Source organism: Bos indicus x Bos taurus, chromosome 12 (genome assembly GCF_003369695.1).
Source record: "Bos indicus x Bos taurus breed Angus x Brahman F1 hybrid chromosome 12, Bos_hybrid_MaternalHap_v2.0, whole genome shotgun sequence".
In the NCBI taxonomy this organism is placed as follows: domain Eukaryota; kingdom Metazoa; phylum Chordata; class Mammalia; order Artiodactyla; family Bovidae; genus Bos; species Bos indicus x Bos taurus.
In genome coordinates, this window is record NC_040087.1 from 50,241,403 (window position 1) to 50,261,914 (window position 20,512).

Genomic DNA, 20,512 nt, shown 5'->3' on the forward strand with positions numbered 1-20,512 from the left:
ATATTGATAACCATGTCACTTCTAAGACAAAAAAGAAAGGGTGAAAATTCAGCATTGCATGCCTTTCTACTTGAGAGTAGAGCAAAAAGACTAACTTTTTCAAGTTTCAGTATTTTCATTTCTTTATATGTGGCATCAATATATCTTGAAATATTATTTAGTGTATAGCAAAAGCTATTAAAATTTTTCAAAAATTATTTTAAAGTTTGAATTAAAAAGATGGCATGTACTATTCAATAAAGATGTCAGGCAAATTTACTATTGAGAAAAAAAATCAATGTTCTACTCACATCATAAAACACATCAGGATAAATTCTGTATCTATTAAAAGAGAACTATAAAATATTAAAACCATAAAAAGCTATATCTGGATGGCACAGTGCTTTCAAGTCACAAAATCAATCTACCAAAACAAAAAAATTAAAATTTCTACAGCTCATAAAAGCCAACATAAAATATTGCAGGGAACCAAATGGGAAATATAGTTAACCATAACTATGATAGTGGATTAATATATTTTAAACTCTTACAAGTGAATACAAATAGATTCTAAAAATTCAAGCAAAAAGCATCAACTAATAATTTATTAAAATTAAAAACAAAGTTTTATGTATTCATATATGCATAATATGAACTTACCAGATGGCTCAGTGGTAAAGAATCTGCCTGTCAATGTAGGAGACACCGGAGACCCAGGTTCAATCCCTGAGTTGGGAAGATTCCTCTGCAGAAGGAAATGGCAAACCACTCCCAGTATTATTGCCTGAAAAATCCATGGACAGAGAATCTTGGTGGGCTACAGTCCACGGGGTTACAAAGAATCAGACATGACTGAAATGACTGAGCATGCATGCATATGCATAATATAAATTTATATATTTATATATGTGTGTACACATCTGAAATATACAAACTTACTAACAAGGAAATGTAAACTAAGACAAAGAGCTGCCATTTTCAACCAATATGTTAGTAATAATTTTCTCAAATAACAGAATGTTGCATGAAATGGTATGATGTCTCTCTCATAGACTCTACAATGAGAGTGGAAATTTCCATAGCCTTTCTGGAAGGTAATCAGTTTGAATTAAATCTTGAAATTTTCTGAGCTTTTGACACACAAATTCCCTAATTAGAATTTTTCCTAAAGCACATAGAACAAGAAAGAATATAAGCACCAACATTTTGCTACTTAGTTCTAAATAAAACTAAAGAACATATTTATCATTAGGGAATGTCTAAATAAAGAACATTCATACTAAGAAATATATAAACTTTAAATGATACCGTCACAAAATTTTAATGAAGTGGAATATGTTCATTATGTATATTATGAAGCAAGATAAAAATATATATTATCGTATACACTAGTTTTATGTGTATATAAAATTATTCCCCAAATAAGACTTTCTGCATTGTATTTCTGTACTACCAAACTGCATGTCACGTGAGCGCAGTGCATGCACACATGTATGCACACGCACAAACATGCACAAACACACACATTATTCAGTCCTTCTCACAGTGTATAGCACAGTCCTTCTCACAGTGTATATATCACATTGCCCAGGATCAGCGTATGTTTCCTTAATCAGTTGAATAAACTCGGCAATAAGTATATGTAACTACTTAAGAGGATGGAATGAAATTTATCAAAGAGTTAGCGACTGTGTGACATGGACTTCTCCTTCTTTCTCTATTTTTACAGTAAACATTAATTTTATAAACTATTAAAGAAACAGCTTTAAGATCTAACCAAAAAAAAATACATTTCATAGTCACTGTAAACATTAGAGAAACTTGAGCAAGTATTGCTTTATTTAAATGTATGTGAACTTGACATTGTTGATTCTTCTAATTGGTTTTTTTTCCAAGTGTTTGGACCTCAGTGAAGGAAAGGCTGGGTGTTCTCTCCGTGTTTGTGTAGGGCCGACAGATAAAAGATGAGTAACTTCAGTCACAGTCCTTTATATTCCAGCCAAAGAAACCTACTGAATAACAACAGATCCACAAAGAAAGCAAACTAACAAATATGGAGGAGAACAAATAATCCTCAGATTGAATCCAGGGCTCCTGGCTACTAAGCGTCTCATTTGCAAAGAGGAACTTGAGTTCCATTTGAGGTGATTTGGAAAGTCAGAAAACAAATTATATCACGAAGCAAGTTTTCATGCCAATCTGCTACAACTTGTGTTGACTTTTGCAGAGGACTCAGTTTGTAGCCTTGGTTTCCTTCTTGAAAACAAGGAAGACAAAGCTTTCCCTGCTCACTAAGAGTCCAGATTTCTTGAAACGTTCTCTAGTTACTGTATGGATTATTGCAACACCGAGTGGCAATAAATAAGTTTATTAGGGTAGAATATATACATCAAAATACAATGTACTGTTCAAATGTATGTTATTAAAAGCCTCCAATGAGGTGAAGTGATATCTTTATAAGCCAATGTATTTTTCATGATACTCTGTATGGTTTTTGTACTAATATTAATTTAATGAGCACTTCTGTTTGCTACAGATTGGCTAATACATTTTTTATTTCCTATAGTTTGGGTCAGGCCTCTAAGTAATTGGTCTCTAGACAATTGCATGCAACACACCAACATTATGGAGGTCTAGAGAAGGGTGCTGTTAAACAGTCTGCTTATGAAAGATTATTTCTAATCTGATATCTGTGTCAGATGATGTACCCCTGGAGGGTTGCCATCTGGTTCATGTATTTTTAATAATTTCAAGATTAGGTTGCTAGAGTTCAGATCTACAGCATTCTTTGTTTTATTTAGTTGGGAGTTAAAATGAGTCACTGCGAGGCCAGAATCAGCAATTTCATATGATTGAAAGGCTTGTGGGGTGAAGATGCCCAATTCATTTGTAATGGAAGCATGTCTTTAAAAACAACATTTACATCTCAAATACAAGCTCAACTGGGAATGATTCATAACACAAGTGACAAACCTTTGCTTGTAAGAATTTGATACCTTGTGAAATTTTACCATATTGGGGCAGCTTTGATTGAGGAGTACTAATTTAAAAATTACTTACTTAAGTTTTATTTTTAAAAAATTTTAATAAGGAAAGTTGATAGGCTCAAAGTCTTATTCATGTTCCTAAGAAACTATGTGAGAGAATATTAAACCTTCTAAGTGAGTCAGGTACACTAGATGCTGCTTTAATCGTTTGAGATCACTGGACCAGTATTTCTTAAAGGACAGTGAAAGGATATCTTAACTGACTTAAAGAATTATCACTGCCAGCAAAGTGACTCAAATCTAGCAAAGAGGAAATAATGCACAAAGAGTATCTTTTTGTGATCTTTTCATTTGTTTTCTCAGTAGAAATAGCAATTTTAGTTTATACTTTGTTTCCTCCTTTCCCCATAATATCTTCTCTTAAGTGGTTATGACTGGAAGTAACAAATTGCATTTTGTGCTAGTAAGGTTTCAGATTAGAAACATATCTGACAAAATATGTGTGCCAAAATTGCTAGGCACATCATATTTTGGCATTTAACCAACTTAAAAATCAATTTGTTCTTTAAAATCCTAAATATTGTTTTTTAGTGTATTTCAGTATACTTGCTGAAGAAATACATTTTCATTTCTACATTAGAGAACATGGAATGAAGTAAAAGGAGAAATGAGAAAGCATTTCTACATTCACCCCTCTGAGAAAATCATTTAACAGTGATTGATAGGGATATATTGTCTTTTGTTCACATACTGAGTTCAGTTCAATTCAGTTGCTCAGTCGTGTCTGACTCTTGACAACCCCATGAATTGCAGCACACCAGGCCTCCCTGTCCATCACCAACTCCCAGAGTTCACTCAGACTCATGTACATCGAGTCAGTGATGCCATCCAGCCATCTCATCCTCTGCCATCCCCTTCTCCTCTTGCCCCCGATCCCTCCCAGCATCAGAGTCTTTTCCAATGAGTCAACTCTTCACATCAGGTGGCCAAAGTACTGGAGTTTCAGATTTAGCATCATTCCTTTCAAAGAAATCCCAGGGCTGATCTCCTTTTGAATGGACTGGTTGGATCTCCTTGCAGTCCAAGGGACTCTCAAGAGTCTTCTCCAACACCACAGTTCAAAAGCATCAATTCTTCAGTGCTCAGCTTTCTTCACAGTCCAACTCTCACATCCATACATGACTACTGGAAAAACCATAGCCTTGACTAGACTAGGACCACAGCCTTGTCTAACTCAATGAAACTAAGCCATGCCCGTGGGGCCACCCAAGATGGGCAGATCATGGTGGAGAGGTCTGACAGAATGTGGTCCACTGGAGAAGGGAATGGCAAACCACTTCAGTATTCTTGCCTTGAGAACCCCATGAACAGTATGAAAAGGCAAAATGATAGGATACTGAAAGAAGAACTCCCCAGGTCAGTAGGTGCCCAATATGCTACTGGAGATCAGTGGAGAAATAACTTCAGAACGAATGAAGGGATGGAGCCAAAGCAAAAACAATACCCAGTTGTGGATGTGACTGGTGATAGAAGCAAGGTCCAATGCTGTAAAGAGCAATATTGCATAGGAACCTGGAATGTCAGGTCCATGAATCAAGGCAAATTGGAAGTGGTCAAACAGGAGATGACAAGAGTGAACATCGACATTCTAGGAATCAGGGAACTCAAATGGACTGGAATGGGTGAATTTAACCCAGATGACCATTATATCTACTACTGCGGGCAGGAATCCCTCAGAAGAAATGGAGTAGCCATTATGGTCAAAAAAATAGTCCAAAATTCAGTACTTGGATGCAATCTCAAAGATGACAGAATGATCTCACACACTAAAGTATGTATATAAAATATACTTACATAATTAAAATCACAGCATACTTCCGGTAGACTCTACTACATAATTATTTTGTTCTGTTAATATTAACAACTCTTTAATAAGTCATTTTAAATGATCGTATCATGTGACATCCCATCATTATACTATACTTTATTGAACTCTCTGTTGTTAGGTATTTGTGTTGCTTTTAGACATAATTACAGAAATATTTTTTCAATTTTCTGAATGGATTTTTTAGAATAAATCCTAAAAGGAGTTGGGTGGGGGCAGTGGGCCCAGTGGCTCTTGGTACATATTGCTAAATTATTTTCTATATAAAGTTTTTCACAATTTATACTCTGACTAGGCTTCCTCGGTGGGAAGAATCCACCTGCCAATGCAGGAAACAAAGGAGATGTGGGTTTTATCCCTGGGTCATGAAGATGCACTGGAGAAGAAAATAGCAACCCACTCTAGTACTCTTGTCTGGGAAATGTCATGGATGGAGGACCCCAGCAGGCTCGGTCCACAGAGTAGCAAAGAGTTGGAAACGACTGAGCGACTGAGACTGTATGTATGTACACTCTGACGAGCAATATAAATCTCACCCTTCTCATCAGCATAAAGTATGGCATTATTTTTTAAAATTATTTTGATGCTTGAAATGTGATATTACAAATTGGTATTCCCTTGATTACCACTGAGCATCAACATATTCCCATGTCTGCTCATAAATATTTAGTCTTCTATGAATATTTTGTTCATACCCTTTTCTCAGATCTTAAATTTACTCTTCTCATGCTTGCCTTTTCTTTGTATCGGGTATCCATAGCTCTCTGCAGTGCTTAAAATAGAGAAAAATGAAAGCAATGTCAGTTTTGTTGCAATGAATATGAAGGAAGGGCATGGAGAGGCTTATATCCTACCTTACTTTTTAAAGCCTGGTCAGTTCTGTGAAATTCAGAGCTTAAAGTCTATTTAAAGAGAGAGCAGGAGAAATAAGGTAGACAGAAATCAGAAAGTAGAAACATGTTTTCAATACTTTATTACATTCTTTTGTAGATAAGAAAAGTGAGGCTTTATAAAAACTGAGTAATAGCAAGACCAAGATTAAAATTGAGGTCATCAGACCTCAGATTAACACTGATTCACATTTGCAAAGACAGAACCTTCTGGATTCCTTTGGCACAGTGCCTCAGGCCTGTCCCAGTCAGAGCCAGAGCACATCATTGATTTGGGATTAGAGGGAAAGGGTATTGAGTCCACACCATGGGGAACACTGCCAAATTGCCATTTTCGTCCTCTCTACTTTGGGGGAGTATAAAATTTCATTGCTCTGAAAAGTGTAATTAATGTCCTAAGAGATTCTGGCTGGTTTTGTCCTGGGGCTTAAGATGTGGCCTTATTTCAGGCCACTGGCACACCTGCATTAGAAACAGCATAACAAAAGCTGATTTGGACAGGACCCTGCCTAAAATGGCAGTGATACAGAGTTGATTAAGAAGATTTTGGCCAAAACCCAATGAACTTGCAATTCTAATGTGCTGATATTGAAAGAGGAGGACTCAATAGAAAGATAAATTACAGTAATTGAACCAAAGTTGCAATCAGCAAATGTTTGCACTGGGAAACCACCTGGTTCTTGAACATTTCTGTTTTTGATAGATCCAACTGAGGTTTCCAAATCTATTAGTATTCTTATGAGGTTTTGTTTCTTCTTTCACAAAGATAGCTGATGGGTTGTACCATGTATTTTTAATAACAACTGTTTGGATCCCTGGTATAGAAGAATTCTGAGTCCTCGATAAAAGGGATCAGAATTACAAGGATAATTGGGGTATATCTACCACACGTGCATATTTGTCACATCTCTGTGTCATCACCAATGTTCAGAAAAGGGCATGACAAAAATGTTGCTGATGGACACCAAAGGAAAAAGCCACTCGATTATCCCACACTGTGGGTCTTGTAGGCTCAATAAGCTCTACCTACACCCCATCCTTAATCGCACTCAGGGAAACCTTACAGAAAAATAAAAGTCATCTTGAAGATTCCTTCCAATGAATATAATGACTTGGTTTTAAATCTCCCTTAAAAGGAGTAAAATTTCTAACTTGGCTTTTTCAATTATTTCCCTTTGTAGATTCATATTAAAACTGGCCTCCAACATGTTAGACGTATGACACAGAGAAGAATTTACCTGGTTCCTCCCATTTCACAGTGAGTTTAACTGACATGAACAATCAGCATAGATATATCTACAACAGTTAGTTTGTTCAACTTAACCAGAAGTGCTGATAGTTACAAAGTGCCAACTCTCTGTTAAGGAAATAAAAATACAACCCCAAATTAAGAACTACATATCTCAAGAAAAGTAACTTACAAACAAAACACAAATATAACCCCGAAATAAATTTCACATTTCTCAAGGGAAAGTAATTTCTACTTTTTGAAACATGCAATTTACCAACAGCTCCTATAATCACAGCAATTCTCACATTAGCATAGAGCACATGCTTATAACTTTGTAATCTAGCAGTACATTGGACGAGTTTTTTTTTTTGTCGTTGCTATTTAGATCTTGAATTTAACACTCATATATTCTAAAAGGACATGAGAGAGGAAATTGAGCTTTATTCTTTGAAGTATCTTCATATTTAACTCATTTATCCCCTTTGAATTAAAAATCATCCACATACTACTATTTCCAGCATATATACTACAATTTTCAAAGTACATGTCAGACCCAAGGAAAAAAACAATTCATTATGTCTGGAAAAATGGATCCTGAATCCATTCACCCAGATCTTTTCTGATTCCAGACACACATTTCCAACCTTCTTGTAGACTTCTGCATTGATACCTCATGTCCCCGTTTTTATTAAAGTATCACCAACAACTTTGAATCAGAACACTCTTCTGGTTTTCACTCTCCCTTGTCCCATTATTCTCACATGTGATAATCATCAAGTTCTTTTTCATAATATTATTACACTGTTATTCTTCTTGTTCCTATAAAGAATCATGATGGTGGTGGTGCTGCTGGTGTAGTTGCTAAGTTGTGTCCAACTCCTGCGTACAGTCCACAGAGACTGTAACCCACCAGGCTCCTAGGTCCATGGGATTTCCCAGGCAAGAATAGTGGAGTGGATTGCCATTTCCTTCTCCAGGGGATCTTCCTGATGCGGGATCTTCCTGATCCAGGGATCAAACCATCAAACCATGTTTCCTGCATTGCAGGGAGTCTCCTATATTGCAGGTGGAAAGAATCACCATACTGACAAACAAATTGGGAGACGAACTCAAATCATTAGCTCCAATCTACACCCTCTAGAGTAGAAAAAGCACACAATAGATACTAACACACAAAACCCTAAGAGGCTGCTCTTAGTACTTCAGCTTAAAGACTCCAAATCTAAATTATCTCATGAAGCAGCTCACATGATCTACCGTCACACCTGGGACTCTGTTAATCTCAGGGTAAGGCCTACAAGCAGATCACAGGCATGCCAGGGTTACTGTTCTTCCTCGGTCTTCATTCATAAATAGCTATGAGAAATTTTCCAATGGCAAAGGCCTTTTCTCAACATGGATGGTGGCTTCCAGGAAACTCTTTAAAACTTGTGAATACATAGCTTCCTCACACCACCAACCTCCTCCCTGGATAATGGCAGTGCTCACCACAAGATCTTAAGAGGGAACCCACCTATTTTAATCCTAGATGAAAAATACGATTTGTCACACCTTGCATCCAGACGTTGTGAAATACATCCATATTCTCCAGTAAAAAGGAACCAGTCCACCTTGGAATGCAAAGGAAATAACTGACCCACGGACTGGGGCAGTAAATACAGGAGATGAGATTGGAGCATCTTGAAGTTCCAGAGGCAAAGGACATGCCAAAAAATCACAGTGATGGAGACATGTCAGAGGGAAATGGGAGCATCAGATGTACAGAGCCAGGAGATGATGGGATGCTCAAATCCATGATGTCACATCTGCTTTGCAGTTTTGTTGTTGTTTTCTGGCTGGGCCAATGGTATGTGGATCTTTGTTGACTGATCAGGGATTGAACCCAAGCCCTCTCTCTGCATTAGAAGCATGGAGTCTTAACCACTGGACCATCAGGGAAGCTCCTGCTTTGCAGTTGTAAGAAATGAGATGGATCGTACAGTCTTCAAATGAGCTAAGTCAGTGACTGCTTGTCTGGAATAAGATTGTGGTACATTTACTGGCTGTAAGAACCACCCTGGTATTTGTCTTGAGTATCACCATACCCATGTCAATCTTAACTTCAAGAAGAAAAGAAAGGAGTCCAAGGCTCTCAATCCAAACAGACCCAAGCTTTTGACTTGAGTGATAGCTTTGAGTGATGGCAGGAGAAAATTGGGATCCTTGATTTCTTCTGCTAAAGGCTTGAATTTTTTTAGGGATAACTTTTCTGTATGTAAGTACCAATACTAGCTGATGTAGGAATATAGGTAGAATATGTATGGAGATGATGGAATACCCCTTTTCTCCCAACCTCAACCCAGCAGCTTTCAGCCCTCTGACTTCAGCAGTCAAATATTTCTGCATTATTCAGGGTTCACTGAGAAACCCAAAGCAAATTTGTTTCTATATGTGCACTCTCTGCCTTGAATAAACAACAGATCCATTAATAATAAGAGTAATTGCATTATGTTTCTAAAAAATTCATGAGGAAATGAGTCTCTGTTTCCTAACTAAATGAGTCCACATTTTACAAAGCTGCTACAATTCTTGCATCATTTTCTGACAAGATTATGATTTTTGTTTAAAGATTTATAAATGAAGGGCCCACTTTAGACTATAGAGGGTGAGTGGTCCCTGGAGGGGGAGATAATGTTTGATGCCATTGAACCAGGAAAGAGGCAAGATCTTAGGGGAGAAAAACCCTCAATAGATAATCATCCTTAACCTTCCTTATTCATCTGAAAGCTGAGGGATGCAGATAGCCAAAGAAAGCTCTTGTGAGACAGAGCTAGTGAACTTGTAAAGAGAGAACTTGTCAAGAGCTTATTTTGCCCATGGGAATGGACAAGATCTTACCATTTAGAGAAAAGGGTAGCAAACTGCAGCCTAACCTATAGCCTACAGCAAACCCTGTCTTGCTTTTCTGAACTTTCATTGGAATTGTTTAGAAGATTCATAGTGTTCTTCTATGATGGTTAGATAGCATCATCAACTCAATGGACATGAATTTGAGCAAACTCGGGAGATAGTGAAGGACAGAGGGGCCTGGTGCGCTATATAGTCCATGGGGTCACGAAGAGTTAGAAGTGACTTAGTGACCGGAAAACAACAACACTGTTCCTCTATGATTGCTTCCCTTTTAATTCTTGATTTTTGGTAAGTGATATAAAAAAATATTCTACCACATCTCAGTTCAGTTCAGTTCAGTCACTCAGTCGTGTCCGACTCTTTGCAGCCCCATGAATCGCAGCACGCCAGGCCTCCCTGTCCATCACCAACTCCCGAAAAAATATGGAATGCTTCATGAATTTGCGTGTCATCCTTGCGCAGGGGCCATGCTAATCTTCTCTGTATCGTTCCAATTTTAGTATATGTGCTGCCGAAGCGAGCACATTTCAGTTAAGTTATCACAAAACAAGAGCAAAATCCTTTCTCTAAATGTGGACCAGAAAGTTAAAGGACACCTCTGATGGCCATAATGGAGATAGCAAAGAATCCCAAGCGGGTGGTTACAGCCTCAGGGTCCAGCTCTGCCAGGAGATTCCTGTAATGATATTCTCCTCTGGTGCCAGCCTCAATTGGCAGTATTTTTTTTCCTTATTTCTTCCCAAACCACAAAGATACATTTATTTGTGTGTTTTGTTTTTCACTTTTTAAATCAGCCTTACTGGTGTAGAATTAACATATAACAAAAGTCACTAATTTTGTACAGCCTTAAAAGATATAAATATGATAGTGTCACCACCACCACACTCATAATGCTAAACATTAACATCACCCTCAGAAGTTCACTCATAATTCTTTGTAGTTAATCCCTTTTTCTACTTCCTGGCCCTAGCAAACAGTGGTCCACTTTCTATCATTACAGTTTTACTTTTCCTAATTGCTCACATAACTGGAATCAAGATATAAATATCTTTTAAAATGAAAATGATATATATTTAAGTTGTACAACGTGATGATTTGCTACTATATGTGTTTGTGTGTGTATCTGTATGTGTGTGTGTGCTCAGACACTCGGTCATGTCTAACTTTTTGCAACCCCTTGGACTGTAGCCTGCTCCTCTGTCTATGGGATTCTTCAAGGCAAGAATACTGGAGTGTGTTCCTATTTCCTCCTTCAGGGGATCTTCCTGACCCAGAGATCGATCTTGTGTCTCTTATGTCTACTACATTAGCAGGTGTATCTTTACCATTAGCATGACCTGGGAAGCCACAGACATATATATAATGATGTATATATATATAATTAGTATAGTATGCTAGGTTCAGTTCAGTTTGGTTTAGTCGTTCAATTGTGTCCGACTCTTTGCGACCCCATGAACTGCAGCATGCCAGGCCTCCCTGTCCATCACCAACTCCTGGAGTCCACCCAAACCCATATCCATTGAGTCAGTGATGCCATCCAACCATCTTATCCTCTGTCGTCCACTTCTCCTTCTGCCCTCAATCTTTCCCAGCATCAGGGTCTTTTCAAATGAGTCAGCTCTTCGCATCAGGTGGCCAAAGTATTGGAGTTTCAGCTTCAACATCAGTCCTTCCAATGAACACCCAGGACTGATCTCCTTTAGGATGGACTGGTTGGATCTCCTTGCAGTCCAAAGGACTCTCAAGAGTCTTCTCCAGCACCACAGTTCAAAAGCATCAATTCTTTGGCACTCAGCTTTCTTTATAGTCCAACTCTCACGTCCATACACAACCACTGGAAAAACCATAGCCTTGACTAGATGGACCTTTGTTGGCAAAGTAATGTCTCTGCTTTTGAATATGCTGTCTAGGTTGGTCATAACTTTCTTTCCAAGGAGTAAGCGTCTTTTAGTTTAATGGCTGCAATAACCATCTGCAGTGATTTTGGAGCCCAGAAAAATAAAGTCAGCCACTGTTTCCACTGTTTCCCCATCTATTTGCCATGAAGTGATGGAACCAGATGCCATGATCTTAGTTTTCTGAATGTTGAGCTTTAAGCCAACTTTTTCACTCTCCTCTTTCACTTTCATCAAGAGGCTTTTTAGTTCCTCTTCACTTTCTGCTATAAGGGTGGTGTCATCTGCATATCTGAGGTGATTGATATTTCTCCTGGCAATCTTGATTCCAGCTTGTGCTTCCTCCAGCCCAGCATTTCTCATGATGTACTCTGCATATAAATTAAATAAGCAGGGTGACAATATACAGCCTTGATGTACTCCTTTTCCTATTTGGAACCAGACTGTTGTTCCATGTCCAGTTCTAAGCTTCCTAACCTGCATACAGGTTTCTCAAGAGGTAAGTCAGGTGGTCTGGTATTCCCATCTCTTTCAGAATTTTCCACAGTTTATTGTGATCCACACAGTCAAAGGCTTTGGCATAGTCCATAAAGCAGAAATAGATGTTTTTCTGGAACTCTTTTGCTTTTTCGATGATCCAGCAGATGTTGGCAATTTGGGCTCTGGTTCCTCTGCCTTTTCTAAAACCAGCTTGAACATCTGGAAGTTCACAGTTCACATATTGCTGAAGCCTGACTTGGAGAATCTTAAGCATCACTTTACTAGCATGTGAGATGAGTGCAAGTATGCTAGGTAAAATAAGCCAAATGTAGGAATAAAACAACCACATGGTCTCAATTATGTAGTAGAATCTTTAAAAGTTGAATTCAGAGGCTTCCCTGGCAGTCCAATGGTTAAGACTCCTGTACTTCCAGTGCAGGGACAAGAGTCCAATACCTGGTCAGGGGAGTAAGATTGCACATGCCACTTGGTGTGGCCAAAAATAAAATGGAAAAAAAAGTCAAATTCCTAGAAGCAAAGAATAGAACCCTGTTTACCAGGGATAGAGGGGAGATGGGGGAAATGGGCAGATGTTGATCAAAATTGCAGTCCTCTAGGATGACTAAGCCTAGAGATCTAAAGCCCAGCATGATGACTGTAGTCAATAATACCTCACTGAATACTGGAATTTGCTGAGAGTAGATTTCAAGTGCTCTCATCATTAAAAAAAAAAAAAAAAGGTAACTAGGTGAGGAGATGATATGCTAATTACTTGGCTGTAATAATCATTTCACTATGTCAAAGGCAGTGTTTATTCTGTCTGTGCCTTTATTATTTACAGTATATTTCTAACTCACTTACAAGAAAAATAAAGGAAGCCTGTGATAATAAAACTTAAAGTAGGAATGTTTTTAAAGTTGATTGTAGAAAGATCCAAAATCACAGAACAGGGATTCCCCTGGTGGTCCAGGGGCTGAGACTTCACGCTCCCAATGCAGGGGGCCCGGGTTTAATTCCCCGTTAGGGAACTAGGTCCCGCATGCTGCCACTAAGACTGGATACAGCCAAATAAATAAAAATAAACAAACCTACAGAATAACTTCTTACTGAGAATCATATTCCCAGTTGACCACATATTTAGAACAAGTTTCATCTCCAAACCACTGTTGCTAAGACTACATTAACATAATCAGGATACAGCCTCCCAAATGATAGTAGATTTACAATTCTAGAATCTGTTATAAAGTATGAAAGGCCATCCTGTGGAGTCAGTAGAGTTGGCTCTCATTTTCTCATTATTTATTTATGCATTCATTCAACAAACATTCATTGAACTTTGTCTTGGCACTTGCATGGAAGCACAGCCACAGCCCAAGCTGAGTTCCTTCTAAAATTTTCTCGGTACTTCTAGTGTGCTCCTATGGCAGGGCAAAGTTTTTCAAATGTATAGTAGATAAAACTATTGACATGGTGCCGGCATCTCTATTTTGTTAACATTGAAGAGCTCAGAGAAAAATGTCCCTGTATTCTCTGCCCTTTAAAAGTGAGCACAGAGAGTAGGGCAAACACAGGCATTCCAAACCAAAGGAAAACAGGAGATGTTTGATGTAGAAAATTGCTTCCAGTTTTGAGAGGGATGTGAGAGAGAAGGAAGAGGCCTCAGTGGGGAAAGCAGGGAAGTGTGCATTGGCTAAAAGGACAAAAAACAGAAGACATGAGAATGAGGAATTAGTATTCAACCATCTCATTGTGCCTGGGAAAATATTAAAGTTTTTTGAGAGTGCCTTTGCAGTATCTCCTCAAAAAAACTGTGAGAAATAAATTAGTAGGGGAAGGCTTCTGCCAGCCAATGTTTCACCCTTCCTTCAACAACTTAATAAGATTGTGTACCAAAGTGGACTGGCCCTCACTGATCACTTTTTCTAGAGCATTGCTGATTCACCCTGAGAGTAGTTTTGAGTAAGTTTCCTTAACCTGCAGGGTAAGTCACTCCATGCTTCATAGGTACCCTGGCTGAGACACAAGAGCAAATTCTATGACATTATTCCTCAAAACATTCGATTAACATTTAATCACTTTAAAGGGAGATATTTATATTTCCTTTCAAAAATCTTGATGAAAATTATCATGACAGCAGTTTGCTTGGAAAGCAGGACCCATTTGGATGTGCTGTGCTAAGGTTATCAAATGCAAGTTCAGTTTTGCAGGAAGGAGAAACAGGGTTTATGAGAGTAAGATTTGATGTGTTTACTGAAGTTTCCAAGGCAATCAAGGGCAAGAAGGCAGAAAATTCTGACTGAAGTGAATGCTTTTGAAAGGAAGGAAGAATGGATGCCAGTGTTTAGATAAAAGGGAAGACCTTCAAGTAGATTTCTTTTTTTTTTCTTATTGTCATAATTCATACTTAGCTTCCTAGTCAATACTTGATCTGCTAAACCAAATGCACCTAAAAGTAAATGATTAGCCCTAATAAAAATTAGTCACTATGTAATTACTGAAAATACATGTTCATAACAGTAAAGGAAGCTACAAAGTTCTTTTAAAACTCTGTCTATGCTGAGAAAATGTTTGTTTCTTTCAGGGTTTCATTTTTTCAAATTGCTAACAGGCTTGCTAGATTTTTGTGGAACTTTTCATCAACAAAGCAAGGTTTCAAATGATTTTGTGAACTTCTATAGTTTGCTAGAGGATATATTTCTGATTCTGATTTTTTTTTCTTTTTCTGCTTCCAAATTACATTTTCATCCACATTGTGTCACTCTGCAGTTTTCCCCCCAAAGCATGTGATGCATGAACCATTTGTAAATATTTATTGAATAGCTTATGATCAACAAAGACCGACAAATAATCAATGGCCAGTTAAAAGAAACACACTGAAGGCATTTTGAATGTATGTTTATTCTGAGAGAATCACTTGGCTTTGGGGGAATACAAAGTATATGAAATGTAGATTCTACCTCTAGATATGGTCTGGAAAATAGAAAGCACCCATGAAAGTGGTATTGAAAATCATCATGGAAATTCAAAGTTGGAAGAACACCACCCTGATGAGGTTTTAGAAAAGTACTCTGAAAAGGAGGCCATTGAACTTGAACTTCTTAGAAAGATGTGGAACCAGAGGCTAAGGCCATCGTGGGCCAAGGGTACATGTGAAAGCACAAGCACAAAATGTATACAACACTTCAGTTCTTGAATACAAATGAAGAATTGTAAGACATGCTACTCTGAACAAAAGAAGGATTAACATAAAGGCAAGAGAGAAAACCATCAACCCAATACTCAAGTTAATATATTTTATCCTTGAACTAGGGCTTCCTCGGTAGCTCACTGGTAAAGAATTTACCTGCAATGCAGGAGACACGGGCAATGAGGGTTCAATCCCTGGGTCAGGAAGATCCTTTGGAGGAGGAAATGGCAACCCACTCCAGGATTCCTTCCAGGAAAATCCCATGGAAAGAGGAACCTGGAGGGCTATAGTCCATGGAGGTTCAGAGAGTCAGACATGACTGAATGACTAAACACCACCAACACCACCATCCTTGAACTAGACTCCTATTGAGCTCCTATTGGGCGTTCAGTTGAAGCTTGCCTTAAAATCCAAGAACTGGTAAAGCAAAGACAAGTAAAAGAAAATTTCTGCCCTTGAGCTTCCACAGTTTAGTGGTGAGACCAGCACAGAAATCAATGCTTTCAATATAAGCACTGTAATTAAAGAGCTGGCACAGGGAAAGAAAAAAAAAAAAGGCTGGTTTCCTCCCCAACTCTGGTTGGGGAGGAAAGTCAAGAAAGGCTTACTAAGAAAAGACCAGTGAAACTCAACCCTGAAGGATAAGAAGCAGTGAGCAGGAAGTAGAGAGACTTTTCAGACAGACAAGAAGCTGATGTACAGAAAGTGAAGTGAGTCTTCACAGAGCTAGAACAAATAATTTCACAATTTGTATGGAAATACAAAAAACCTCGAATAGCCAAAGTGATCTTGAGAAAGAAAAATGGAACTGGAGGAATCAACCTACCTGACTTCAGGCTCTACTACAAAGCCACAGTTATCAAGACAGTATGGTACTGGCACAAAGACAGAAATATAGATCAATGGAACAAAATAGAAAGCCCAGAGATAAATCCACGCACATATGGACACCTTATCTTTGACAAAGGAGGCAAGAATATACAATGGATTAAAGACAATCTCTTTAACAAGTGGTGCTGGGAAATCTGGTCAACCACTTGTAAAAGAATGAAACTAGAACACTTTCTAACACCATATACAAAAATAAACTCAAAATGGATTAAAGATCTCAACGTAAGACCAGAAACTATAAAACTCCTAGAGGAGAACATAGGCAAAACACTCTCTGACATACATCACAGCAGGATCCTCTATGACCCACCTCCCAGAATATTAGAAATAAAAGCAAAAATAAACAAATGGGACCTAATTAAACTTAAAAGCTTCTGCACATCAAAGGAAACTATTAGCAAGGTGAAAAGACAGCCTTCAGAATGGGAGAAAATAATAGCAAATGAAGCAACCGACAAACAACTAATCTCAAAAATATACAAGCAACTCCTACAGCTCAACTCCAGAAAAATAAATGACCCAATCAAAAAATGGGCCAAAGATCTAAATAGACATTTCTCCAAAGAAGACATACAGATGGCTAACAAACACATGAAAAGATGCTCAACATCACTCATTATCAGAGAAATGCAAATCAAAACCACTATGAGGTACCATTTCACACCAGTCAGAATGGCTGCGATCCATAAGTCTACAAATAATAAATGCTGGAGAGGGTGTGGAGAAAAGGGAACCCTCTTACACTGTTGGTGGGAATGCAAACTAGTACAGCCACTATGGAGAACAGTGTGGAGATTCCTTAAAAAACTGGAAATAGAACTGCCTTATGATCCAGCAATCCCACTGCTGGGCATACACACTGAGGAAACCAGAAGGGAAAGAGACACGTGTACCCCAATGTTCATCGCAGCACTGTTTATAATAGCTAGGACATGAAAGCAACCTAGATGTCCATCAGCAGATGAATGGATAAGAAAGCTGTGGTACATATACACAATGGAGTATTACTCAGCCATTAAAAAGAATACATTTGAATCAGTTCTAATGAGGTGGATGAAACTGGAGCCTATTATACAGAGTGAAGTAAGCCAGAAGGAAAAACACCAATACAGTATACTAACGCATATATATGGAATTTAGAAAGATGGTAACGATAACACTGTATACGAGACAGCAAAAGAGACACTGATGTATAGAACAGGCTTATGGAAAAAAAAAAAAAAGGAGTAAGTCTGGCCCTGTGAATAAATGGATAAGATGGTGTGACAACAATTAACAGATGCTAGACAGATATTGGCCCTTCAACTGAAATTGAAGGAAAGAAATATAAGCCTTATTTTGAAACGCCAGATATAAAACCTTGTGAAGCCTCAGCAATAAGCAGGCATTATAAAAAAAAAAAAAAAAAGAAAGTGAAGTGAGGTTTCCTATATTTTCATTTCAACACATGCACTCCCAACATGGATTATCAACTACAAACCCATTTCAGCTTCACTTTATTAGCACTTGCTTTATAAACAGGACATTAAAATTTCATTCACTTCTACAAATATTTATCAAGCCCGAGCAGTCTACACAGTGTTCTCAACTTTTTGAAAACCTCCCTAGCTTTGTCTCATGTAGTTTTCTCTGCCTGGCCTGTCAGTCTTTTCCATCTTCACCCATCAAATTTCAATCCACCCAATGAAGACCTGATGCAGCCAAAAATAAATAATAAATAAATAAATATATATTTTAAAATTTCTCTCCATCCACCAAGGCCCTTCTATTCAAAAGCCATCATTGAACTTTGCTGATATCTCAAATTCTTTTTACTTCTTTCAAGTACCCAATATACTTTCTTTGTACTATCTTGTTATGCCTACTATATTTTGCCTTATAATTATGTTTCTACCAAAATTTGTGTAAGAGCAGAAAAAATTGTGTTTTGTTATTCTTTTCTATTTTTATTCTCTATAAGACTAGAACAGTGCTTTGTGCCACCAACTTTTGCTAAAATGCATGCACAAGATTGTTCCAAATACACCTGTGTGTTAATATTGCCCATTTCCCAGTCTACATATATATGCATATATTTGCATATACAGGTCAATGCATAAAAGTTTGTACATATGTAAAAATGATATCTACCATCACCAAAATTTCCTCTAGTATTTATATTATTTTTCTCCATAGTTAATTCATTTGTACAAAGAATAAAGACACTAGAAAAACAAAACCTTGGAAACTATGGTACAAAGTGTCAAAACTGTATGATTCCAATTATATGACACTAAAGAAAAGGTAAAACCAGAGGAAAACAAGAAGTAGACCAGAGGTTCCAGAGTTTGTGGATGGGGTATGAAGTTCAACTGCAAATGATACAGAACTATTCTCAGAAGTGATGAATGTGTTCTAAAATTTGACCATCATGATCACTGCAGGACTTTATATATTTACCAAAAATTGCCTTTACTCATAAAATGTGTGTTTTGCAGTATGTAACTTAAATCCCAATAAAGTTGTTTTATTTATTTATTTATTTTTGGCTGTACCAAACAGCACATGAGATCTTAGTTCCCCAACCAGGGATCGAACTTGTGTCCTCTGTAATGGGAGCACAAAGTTTTAACAATTGTTCTGTCAGGAAGTCCCAAATTATTTCAAAACAACACATATTATAGGTAATTCCCTGGTAGTCCAGGGGTTAGGGTCCTGTGCTCTGACTTCCAAGGGCCTTGGATCAATTCCTGGTTAGGGAAATAAGATTTCACAAACCACACAGTGCAGCCAAAAAGAAAAAATAAAAATTTAAAAATATATATTAAAAATGCTACCTTAAAAATAAATTTTGTACTAAAAATTTTTTTTTACTTTAAGCCAAGTCCTTGAAAACCAAGTATTATTGTATGTTATGTAGCTCTTGACAAACTGTTGAAGAAATAATTTGGAAAAGGAAAGAGACTATCACATAACTCATATTATGTAATAGCAATCCACAGACTCCCAAGTAAAATAAAAATAGTTGATGAAAGTTGGAAATTTTGGTGAAAGTTGGTGATTTTGCTGAAAAACTATATTCTTAAGACGTGACAAAAATTTCAGCATGATTTAAAGGAAGATAATAGAAGAGATGATAATCAGCACAGCTGCCACAAATGGAGAATTAGGTAGAAGGTAAAAAAGAGTGGCTCTGGGAATATTTATATATCGAGAAACTTTTAGCGCCTCAAAAAAAAAAAAAAGATGAGGAAGAAAGGAAGCCAGAGAAGAAGAAAGTTGACAGCCAGGAAACCAGAAAATTGATCACTGGAATTTTAATTACTCTGAAACAAACTTTAATTCTGTGCTCCTAAGTTGATGATGAAAGAACCCACATTTGAGAGAATGCCTGGACAAAGCAGTTAAACAGTGGGACAATTATAAAGCTGACACATAGGAAATGACTTCAGGATATTAGAAATGGAAATATGCATGGAAAGGAACCTCCGGTGCTTCACGACGCAGAGGTCAGATATTACACAGGAATATTCTAATATTAGTCTCCAGTTAAAATTCTATTTTCAAATCTCATTTCCAAAGAACTCCAGAGTGCATCCACTTTCTGTTGTTGGCAGTTTCATTACAGTGAATGTTCTATTCCCAGTCAACAGATCCTGGAAAGCAAAGGTCTCTCTAGGAGTTGCTATGAATTAAGAAGTATAAAGAATCTTCAGAATTACTTACTTTTTAGTAAGAAATTATTTAAGAAACTATTATGGATTCATCTCACCCTTTCTTAGTCAGAAAATCTTATGTGTATGTTTTGTCTCTGTGATGAAAGATGGAATAGGTTTTACTTGGGAGTCTGTGGATTGCTATTACATAATATGAGTTATGTGATAGTCTCTTTCCTTTTCCAAATTATTTCTTCAACAGTTTGTCAAGAGCTACATAACATACAAGAATTGAGATGGAGAATTCTAGCTTTTGAAGTCCATTGTCTACTAATGTTGCTGCTAGGAGAGTCCTGCTCTCTTGTCCATCTTGCCTCTCCCCCCGCCCCCGTTTCATGCTGCTACCTTCTTTAGAAGTCTCTGATACCAAAAGCAACACAGTAAAGATCCAGCTCTTTTCTTCATTTGAAGTTTAACTTCTCACACATCACATCAACTTTGGTTAACCAGCTTCCACTAGGTCTAAGAGAAAATCAGAGATAAAGGAAAGATAAGTCTGAGTC

The 20,512-nt window shown here is 37.5% G+C and overlaps 1 non-coding gene across 1 annotated transcript; it reads right to left on the reverse strand.

Moving 5' to 3' along the window:
* Positions 1 to 10,278: 10,278 nt before the first annotated feature.
* Positions 10,279 to 10,385, reverse strand: LOC113902611. The gene has a single exon (XR_003513876.1). It is a non-coding gene; the product is annotated as a U6 spliceosomal RNA (small nuclear RNA).
* Between the last annotated feature and the right edge of the window lie 10,127 nt (positions 10,386 to 20,512).